We start from the raw sequence: 7644 nt of genomic DNA on the forward strand, positions 1-7644 counted from the left end.
ATGGGGGGAGGGGGGGGGGGGTAATACGAGAGAGCACTGTACACTGGATTTATGCTGTTGGAAAAAAGCAGTGGTGGAAAAAAAAAAAGAAGAAAAAGTACCACTATGGTGTGAAAGTACTCCATTACAAATGACCTCATTACTGTCATAGTAAAAGTACCGAAGTATTATCAGCTGAAAGTAAAAATAATCATTCTGTAGAAAACTGGCCCTTATGAATGTTGTATTATTATATATGACATTAGCAGGTTGTTGAGATGAATGTATTAAAACATGTGACATATTGTTGTAGCTGGGATGGAGCTTCTTTTAACTGCTTTATATACATGTAACATTAATTATTATACATTTGGATTAATTTAATTATAAGCTTTACATATTAATTTGTGTTGTATATTAAGTGGTGCAATATTATTTGCATTTATATTAATTAATATTACTGCAAGTCTATTCTATTATTTCATTATCAGTTGCAGTACTTTATTATTTCATATATAATTTGTATTCAAGTTGGTTGTTTGTAACTCCTGTAGTGTGGAGCACTTTTGGTTCCCAGCTGCCACTGTTTGCAGGGGGACAGGTGTTAATGTGACAGTATGAGATGCACATGGTGGTTCAGTCTAGTGGTGCCCAACCTGGGGGTCAAGCCCTCCATATGGTCACAAGAAAAACCTGAGGGGTCATGACAAAACTAACCAGGATTTTTTAAATACTTTTCTCCAATCTGTTTTTGAATTAAATATTTGCCATTTCTTTGAGGTGCAAACAGTTATTGAAATGAAACCATGTGGGAAATCTGAAGTGAAACTGCACAGCTCAGACGTCGGGTCCCAGCTGACACTGCTCTTCCATAAATGCTCACAAACCACAAAAGGTTCAGAACCACTGGTTTAATTCAAAAAATAATAAAAAATCCATTGTATTTGATAAACTTACCACATGCTTTTATTTAAAATCATAATCTGAAAGTAACCAGTAACAGCATCTGGAGCAAAAAGTACCTCAGAACTGTAGAGTACAGAGTAAATGTGCTTAATTACATTCCACCACAGCTTCCCACAGATCACTGCGGTAAAAGAAAGATATATTATCAATAATTACTTTTACACTATATAATTTCTCCTATGATTAAAATCATTGAGTCATTTTAAGGTCCTGATAAAAAAGTGCTGCGCTTACATCAATGCTTCTCTGATGGAGAATCCCCCCCTCACCATGAAGAAACCTCTGTCTGTTGTACTGTCAGTGATCTGCTTTAGTGACAGCGACATCAGCTACGCTTTTAAAAATCAGTGAGCTGCTTGTTGATTCCTGTTGTCGGCCACTTTCCTTCTCTACGGGCGCTGCCAGAGAATAAAAAGACTGTCCAGAGCGTCGATTCCTGCCAATTCAGAATAAAAAGACAGCATTGGAGAGTGTGTGTGTGTGAGAGAGAGAGAGAGAGAGAGAGAGAGAGAGACCCCAGCATCCCACAGACAAAATTCATTAGCTAAGCCTTGGAAGGCATTTATCACAGGTTACGGTCTCCAGGATTATTGCAGGATCATTCCCGGGCCATGAAGTAAGGGAACGGCTGTGCTGATCTCCTCTGCTCGCCGCATAGATACGTTTCATCACACAGAGCTGTCTCACTAACATTAAAAACACACCCTGCAGATTTACTGCAGCAGTGAGCAGAAGCATTATGACCGACTCCTCCTCACTTCAACCTGAAGACTGAGCCAGGTCTGCGATCAGAGGGGGAACCTCCTACTCTGCTTCCCTTCAGAGTGGTGCTGGTGTGGAGTACCTGTTGTTGTTGTTGTTGTTGCCATGGGAAACAATAATCCTACCAGTAGGCTCAATTTCAAGAGACGGGATCTAAGAGCAAAGTCAACAATATTCATGTCTGCACCCAGAGCACTACACATGAATCTGAAGGCCTCTATACAACCAAGCCTTTCCCAGCATCACCTGCCTCTGAGGAGAGGAGGGAAACAACCAGCTTCTCTCTTACACACCATATAACAAACATGCCACCTGTTCACCTGGGTCACATGACTCTGCTCTGCTGATTTTTAAAGGCCTATTAAAGCCCCCCCCCAATCAGGTTCTAAAGTGGGATAAAATGTGATGTCACATGCTTCAATACACCAATTAGGATCCAGAGAATTAAATAACTAAAGTGTTATGTATTTGTTTGTTATGTATTTACTGCCTATGTTGCCAGGACAACATCAATCACATCTAATCAAACCACACCCACACAGTCCTGATGAGGAGGTGGTTTTTCTTATATATATATGGTTATGGTTCCTGTTTCGTCTGGTTGTTGTTGAACTAATCACATATATTTGATGTGAAGGAGAAATACTGGATTTAAGAAAAATCTAATTTGCCTGAAATGGGTTTCATATTTAGTCCCTCAGCTGCGTCCGCTACTTGTGGGACTTCAGAAGCCTCCGCGCTGCCTGGAGGTTCCTCCGGCGACTGACGAGGATGATCCATCCAGAGGCGATCTCACTCACAATGACCCCCAAATAAAACATAAGGCTCCATTTGGCCAGGAGAAACGATGTGACTTCTCAGCCACAACAAACCAAAGACATTTGCCTTCAGGTATTTTTTTGTTTTGTTTTTACAGTCATTGACAGCAGAAGAAAAGATGTGATGAAAGAGCTAAGAAAGACATGAACTGGGATATTTTCATCATCCTACTGCAAAAGACTCGCACAGATGAAACGTACAACTTTTCCACAGTAATGACCCAGGGGCTCCTCTGTGCTGCCGCCATCTATCATATAGAGGTAAGCTCTTTGTAGCAAAGCAATAATCACGCTGAGTTTAGCAGCTCTCTCCGTCTTGTTGTGGCCTCCTCTTTCAATTGTTATTTGATGTTATTTTTAGAGAAATTATGCATTTCCCTTTTCAATAGGCAGGTGCCTCTTATTACTCCTGCAAAAGACGATTTTTCTCTCAGCTAAGACTTATAAATCTGATTTCATAACACATGGAAGTTGTTCCCTCGCGATGACAAGGTAGGTGCAGCATCATGCAGACATATATGCATTTTTCCATCTGTGTGTGGCCTTTATCTTATTGTCTTTGATGTGAGGAACAGCTCATACAAGCCTTTGAACATTCATGTGGTACCAAGCTCAAAGTTATGATAATACAAACCGAAGAGACGGTAAGTATATATCTTTCTGCAGCTCATATAATTAGATCAGTGCTGCAGCATTGTGTCCTACTAGTTAAGTAACGTTATGCCCATAAATGGAGTGGTAATTTGCCTCCGTGACGCTCTTCTCTGCAAAGAAGGAAATGTCATCCCCAAAGATGAAGCAGGCAACTGAGACCATCTGGTCGCCTGAGTCATATATGCCGCCTGGTCCGGGAACAAACACTCCCTTAGTTAAAAGAACAATGCACCATCACTGTCACACTGCCCATGCTACAGTAAAATACAACTAGAGGCAAAAGCATGCAGTATCACACAACTTTCATAGGTTTTGCGCCTTTACTACGACTAAACTTAGATGTGAGAGAACACGTCTCAGTTTCCTTCATCCATAATGTCCTGCTCTTCGCCTGAGAGGAGTGGACAGTGCTGATCTGTGTTTTCCAGGTCCACCTGACTCCTTGCAAAATGCCTACACAGACAGACAGAGCGAGGAAACGGCATGTCCCAGGAGGAAATCAATACCGCTTCATGTATTTTTACCGCTCTGTCTGAATATGATGTTCTACACAACTTTGTCAAGGTTTAACAAAACGGTCGCCTTCATCAGAGCTAAAGCGATTTAACCACTCCTGTGATGTGAACTAGTTTCAGCAGAAAAGAAACAGACGGGGTTGAGTGGGCGAGTTCTGGCTTCCACCGGGTCCCAGATTATGCAGGCCCCATCTGAGCTGGCAATAACACATTCCTTGTCAGTGCCTTTAATCTTAATGCAGTTGGCAGAGGCCTTATGCTTTCTCATGGATTCTGGGAGCTTGTGAGTCCTGGGCAGTATCTCCCACACACGAGCAAACACACACACACATACATACACACATGCGCGCACCTGGACGGAGAATAGACAGCCATCGGCTTAACAGCACACACAAGGTAACTGACACAGAGACTGTGGAGCCCAGGCTACAGAGCTATTTCTATTCATGGCCTATTTTATCCACGACCAGTCCTATTTTCACTGTATCTGAAGTGTTATCAGGAAACTAGACACACACACATACACACACACACACAAAAAGCAAGAAAACCAAACCAGCTCACATTTAGCACTGAAGCAGAACTGCATCTTATTCCTGCCACATGGGCCTGTTGTCAAATCATGAATATTACAGTTTTATTTTTGCTAAAACTCCCCTGCTGAGTTTCTCTCTCCTCCCCTCCCTCATTATTCTCCTGCTATCTCAGGTTGTGGCAACAGCTGTCAATCAAAAGCTGTGGTTTGAGTGAACAGGAAGCATCCTCTGTCCCTGCTCTAGGAGTAAACTCATGAATCTCCCATCATTCCTGGCAGCGCGCGCGCGCACACACGCGCGCGCGCGCACACACACGAGCTGGCTGTTTTTATGTGCATATGAATCGATGGAGGGAATCTGTTTCGTTGCAATTATTAACATGAAACAGAAATAACTCGAGCCAGCATCTGCACGCTGAATGAAGATGTGAGGGATGAACTGTTGAGAGACTGTCAGATTTTGAGGGTCATATCTTCATAAGACTGAAAGCTGATAATAAATGATGCATCCTTCTGTATAAAAAAAAAGTATCGGGATGTAAAGGATTCGTCAGTAGATTTACTGCAGAACAAAAGACAAAAACGCAAATATTTTACTGTAATGCTTTTAAAAGGTCAAGAAAATGTGCATTTCTAGTTTAAAGAATAAAAACAGACACTGTACAAAAATCAGAGGGCAGTAAATACTTCAGCACTCAGGCTGCAACTTCAAATCACTTGTGTTCTGGCTCCCTCTACTGGTGAGTTTAGACTCCAACGTGCAACTATTTCCATCTCAAAAAGAACAACAGTGTGAATATTTGAAAGATGATGGTGATACTGACGATCAGTCACACTCACACTCACACTGTTAGATCACACGAGTCTCTGCTACGGACGACGTCACCCACAGTGGATGAGATGAGATGAGCTCGTCTCTGAGGTCTGTGCAGCTGAAGGGGAAGATTTCTGCTGACTCAGTGTCTCAACCCACAACCATCTGGTGCTCCAACACCTGCAACCTCAAAATGCAAACTACCACATTCTGCTGATTTCACAAGGACAGCAATTGCTTTATGTTTGACCTTGTTATTTAAAGTAAAGTGCAAGAGTGGATCCCATTTTAGTCCGTTGTTGCTGGGGGTAATCTTTCTGAGCTCACAAGAGTCAGTCGTCCAAAAAGGTAGAGGCAGGTAGAGGAGTCAGGAAACAACAGCTAATAACTACCTGTCTGTCAGCTGATTGCTCAGTTGCAGCAATGAGGCTGATGATGTCACAGACCTGGTCAATCAAGTCATATTTATCTAAAAAAAACAAAAACTAACTACCAACCCTCACCTGGATCCAGGTCCTGGACCAGGAAGCGAGTTCAACTCAGTCTGGCCGTCTCTGGGTTATCGGTCTTCACTGGGCCTAACATGGGCCGACCCTGATAGCCCGAGTTAAACCCGAAAGATATCTGGATAACCCACTAATCTCACAGGAATCAAATCTGAACAAGAACTTACATACAGTAAGTTAGATGTTTGATTTCACTACTTGATGTTAAATGTTGTAATTCGGTGTTTACCCTTTAAAACAGAGTCAAAGAACTGTCTTTAATCCTGTGACTTTCTCATGTTTCATGCAACAAACTTATTGGAATTTCTTTGTTATGGTTATATTTCTTAGGGGATCAAAACTGGCCACAGAACAACAACTTTAAGTGTCACTGAGCAGCATAACCAAAGCCCGGTCTTGAAATCCATTAAAAATTTATTGGACGATGATGATAGCTCTGGTTAGCTGCCTCATCCAACTTGGCTGAACTTAAACTAATCTGCACGGAAGAAAGGGAGGACATCAAAGATGCAGCCGGGACAACACAACCTCCTCTCAAAAAAACCTAAAAGTGCTGTTTGAAATTTCACTGTCACATAATACGCATATCTTATTGACAAGAAAAAGTCCTTCACTTCATCCTAGAACAGAGAGCCTCTTGCAAGTGAGTCAACATCTGTTTTGAGCATTTGTTAACTGACTCCTTCTACATTCAATTTCTTGTTCTAAATCTCATGAGAAAATAAATGAGTTACTGCACTCCACTGGTGATTTGCAGTGTCATGTTTTCCAGCTTCAGCTACCACCTGGGGATCGGCTATAGATCACTGAGCTGGTGAGGAGATACTTTACAAACTTCTTTAATTTATATAAGATATTACATGATCCAGCTTGTTGAGTTCATCAAATACAGGGCTGATACAGTGTGGACCCGCTATTATAATAATAATAATAATAATAATTTCATATGCAGCTCAGAATACAGTCTGAAACACCTGGAAGAACAGCAAAAAGATTAGCATACAGGACATTTTCTCTTTTGGTAATTTCATGGCAAATGAATTAAGGTCTTTTGATAATACTGTAACAACAATTTTTATTTTCCTGGAGTCTTCCTTGTCTCAAAACAGTGAACAATTACAATAGAAAGTATCATCCTTTAAAAATGCATTTCATCTTTAACTTTCATGTTTCTGATGTTACCTATTGTGATGAAGCAGCAATTCCCCATATATGGTGGTCAGGTCCCAAGGAGTCCGTGATATATCTTAGGGGCTGTGACATTAACAGGAAGAGAGCGGAAAAAAACCCCCAAAAAACAAAATCATGTTTGTTTTTTCAGATATTTGCTTTGCTTCCTCAAATTAAAATATAGGTTAAAAAATCTTTTGTGCCAACCTGGTCATAAGCCACACAGTATGAGATGATGGCTCACAGTAAACATGGCTTTAAGCAATCACAAGCCCAAAAACATAATCAGTACAATTTAGTCACAGAAGGTTTATTTATTAAACACCTTTGTGATGACAACAATTAAGTTATGAATAAAACTACTTTACATGAGTTGTACTACACTGACAACTGCTTCAAAATCTGCCGGCACCAAGTCTTTATGGTCCCTCTGGACCACGTGGCCACTGAGTGAAGACGGCAGAGCTGGTTGCAAACGGCCTCCAGCAGGAGGCTAACACTGGCCCAGTTTGCAGGGCCCGAGTTCAGTCCAAGAAGACAACTGAAAGATAATCATAGAGCAGTGTGTGTTAACATAGATCTGATATTCATTAGAGGAAACAGTGAATCTCACCTCTGTGTACTCCATATGTCCTGGATGCAGAGAGAATGCAGCAAAGAGGCGTCCAGGGTGACGTGGATGAGGAGGGCCTACTCCTCTGCCCCATGTGTCCTCCTCCAACAGTGGAGCCTCCACTCCTCCCAGGAGATCCTCATGATCACCTTGACAACAGTCAAGGCCGAGCATCCTGTGCTTCCCCTCCAGTGAGGACCGCTGTGCCTCAATGAGAAGGCAGGCAGGGTCCACCTCGAAGATGTGGCGTCATCAATCCGGCCGCCATCCTGGAGAGCGAACACACCAACATAGGTAACCCAGGCAGCCGTT

This window comes from Seriola aureovittata, chromosome 17 (assembly GCF_021018895.1).
Source record: "Seriola aureovittata isolate HTS-2021-v1 ecotype China chromosome 17, ASM2101889v1, whole genome shotgun sequence".
NCBI classification, from domain to species: Eukaryota; Metazoa; Chordata; class Actinopteri; order Carangiformes; family Carangidae; genus Seriola; species Seriola aureovittata.